The following is a 3575-nucleotide window of genomic DNA, read 5'->3' on the forward strand; positions in this document are numbered from 1 at the left end:
AACATACATTGCCAAAGGCAGAACGCGAACGTGGCCATAGCTATTAACAGTTATTCAGATAACTATAGCATGCTAACAAGTTTACAAAACCATCAGTCCAAAACACCAAAATAACACGGGAAATTATATCATAATGTGTTAATAATTTCACTCACCAGGGGGCACCAGGCCTAATGGTTTTGTAAACCTGTTAGCATGCTATAGTAATCTGAATAACTGTTAATAGCTATGGCCACGTTCGCGTTCTGCCTTTGGCAATGTATGTTCAATTGTATAATTGACTTTTTTATATTGAAATGGATGCATTTAGTTTGTGGCGCTTTCACGCCCTACTGGGAGCGCACTCGTTATTATTATTTTTTCATGGCAAATGAAAATGGCCATAGCTATTAAGAGTTATTCAGATAACTATAGCATGCTAACAAGTTTACAAAACCATTAGTCCAAAACACCTAAATAACATGGGAAATGTTATCATAATGTGTTAATAATTTCACACATAAGTCACTGCTGAGTATAAGTCGCACCCCAAACCAAAATATGAAGAAAAAAAAACACGACTTATAGTCGGAAAAATACAGTAGTCTTTTACTGAATTGTATTGTCAAAAATAAGACACATTTGCTCCCCTGCCCAGGAAAGGGCCGTGAATGAAATGTCACCATTTTGATAACCTAACATCTCATATGTGTCATGAACATTCATTCATTCATTCATTTTCCATGCCGCTTTTCCTCACGAGGGTCGCGGAGGTGCTGGAGCCTATCCCAGCTAACTCGGGGCAGTAGGCAGGGGACACCCTGAACTGGTTGCCAGCCAATTGCAGGGCACAAGGAGACATACAACCATTCACGCGCACACTCATAGCTACGGACAATTTAGAGTGCTCAATCAGCCTACCATGCATGTTTTTGGGATGTCTGACCAATTTTGAGAAGCATTCAACTTACTGCTTCGGCGTAATGGTCTCAAACGTGCATGCAGGTTTTTGACAAAAATGCAAGATTCAATCCATAATACCCGATTTCCTGTTGGGTTTGGAATATGGGTGCAAGAGACTTTTTGGAGCAGTTTTGCACAACGTATCCACTCCCCAAATTTCATCACTCTACGTCGAAAAAAACTAATAGGACAGGCCTTTTTTAAAAATTGAAGGGGGCGCCACTGAGCCATTTTATTACATCTTTTGGCAATGTTGCTAAATTCATGAAATCTACATGAAGCCACATGTATGTGCACATTTTGGTGAGTTTTCGAGCATGTTCAGACCTTGAAATTTGCCATTTTGAGAGAAAATGCCGAGGGTCTTTTCACTTTCCTGTTTGGATACTGCAACATCAACGAAAACTCAATATTTTTCATCAGATACCTAAAGACATGTCTTAAGGCTCCCCTGATGCAGGTTTGAGATCAATTGATGTTTTTCACCAGGAGGAGGAGCCTTTTTCGTAAAAAAGGGTGTTTCCTCTTCCCACAAGGGGGCGCCAGGCCTAATGGAAAATATTTCAATGCAGTCGTGTTCAGGTTAAGACACCTTACATGCATGCCAAATATGAAAAAGATTGGACCTTGTATCAGGAAGTTATTAATCATTTACTGAAATTGGCGCGTTGCCAAAAAAACACCCGACTTTGGTACCCCGCCCAGGTCAGGCCCGTGGACGAAAACTCACCATTTTCACAACTTAGTATCTCATATGTCTCATGAACACTTACACCAATTTTGAGGAAGATCCAACGTACTGGCTCGGCGCAACGGTCTGAAACGTGCATGCTGGTTTTCGCCCAAAATGCTATGTTTTTCAACATTCAATCCAGAATATCCCATTTCCTGTTGGGTTTGGAATATGGGTGCTTAGACTTTTTGAAGCGGTTCTGGACAACGTATCCACTCCCCAAATTTCATCGCCCTACGTTGAAATACATCAAAGCAAAGGGCATTTTGAAAATTGCAAGGGGGCGCCACTGAGCCATTTTTTTATTTTTTTTGTAAACGTTGCCAAATTGTCGAAATTTTCGCGAAGCCGGATGTATGTGCAAATTTTGGTGAGTTTTTGAGCATGTTCAGGCCTTCAAATTGGCCATTTTCATTTGCCATGAAAAAAAAAAAATAATAATAATAACTAGCCCTGCAAGCAGGACTGAACGGGCCCTCGCGTATGGCGCAAGTCGGACGTCAAAGAAAGTCGGAGGGCACGCAGGTCGGGGCGGTGGCAGTCGACAACAGACAGATATCCAGGCACATATATTGCATGTCTGAATGTTCAGAATTAGTGGGGAGAGAAAATGGCGACGGTCATTATGACTTTCGTATCGGACCCCTCTGCTTTAACAAAACAAAATTATTTATTAGGCACCTGAACGCGGTCATTATGACTTTCCTATTGGACCCCTCTGCTTTAAGGAAAAAAAAGTCTTACCGGAGTATAAGTCGCATTTGTGGGTGAAATTTACTTGATAAAATCCAACACATAGAACAGATATGTCATCTTGAAAGGCAATTTAATATAAAGATACAATAGAGAACAACATGCTGAATAAATGTACAGTGTACAGTGCATAAACAACGAAATGCGAATATACTGTCCTCACCAGGACGCTACCGCTCGGTCCTGGCTATAGACAGCGAACTCCAAAAAGACAATTCTGGATGTCCGCATAATTTGTTGAATCAATTTGGTCCTCGATAGCAAACAGGTTCACATCACCGTAAATAAATGATAATTACGTACTATTACAGCAATAATGTAACAGATTAGCATGCGTTCGCTAGCATTAGCACACCATTCAAACAACCACACAACTGGCTGTAAGTGTCCGCTCGCGGGTGGAAAACACACAACAACAGAAAAGATGATACACGCAGGCGTTGCCTCTGTAGAGATATTTTAAAGGCATAAACAATGAACGTAGGTTCGCAGCCGTCTTTCTCTCTTGCTAACTCGCCCACTCACTCACTCACTCACTCACTCACTCACTCACTCACTCACTCACTCACTCACTCACTCACTCACTCACTCACTCACTCACTCACTCACTCAGAGCTATGTGGCTGTCAGTCTTCTTCTGGTGTGCGAGCGCTTATTCACGTAAACAAGTGCGAGTGCGCTCCCAGGTGGGCGTGAAAGCGCCACAAACTAAATGCATCCATTTCAATATAAAAAAGTCAATTATACAATTGAACATACATTGCCAAAGGCAGAACGCGAACGTGGCCATAGCTATTAACAGTTATTCAGATAACTATAGCATGCTAACAAGTTTACAAAACCATCAGTCCAAAACACCAAAATAACACGGGAAATTATATCATAATGTGTTAATAATTTCACTCACCAGGGGGCACCAGGCCTAATGGTTTTGTAAACCTGTTAGCATGCTATAGTAATCTGAATAACTGTTAATAGCTATGGCCACGTTCGCGTTCTGCCTTTGGCAATGTATGTTCAATTGTATAATTGACTTTTTTATATTGAAATGGATGCATTTAGTTTGTGGCGCTTTCACGCCCAACTGGGAGCGCACTCGTTATTATTATTTTTTCATGGCAAATGAAAATGGCCATAGCTATTAAGA

This window comes from Corythoichthys intestinalis, unplaced genomic scaffold, assembly GCF_030265065.1.
Source record: "Corythoichthys intestinalis isolate RoL2023-P3 unplaced genomic scaffold, ASM3026506v1 HiC_scaffold_24, whole genome shotgun sequence".
NCBI lineage: Eukaryota > Metazoa > Chordata > Actinopteri > Syngnathiformes > Syngnathidae > Corythoichthys > Corythoichthys intestinalis.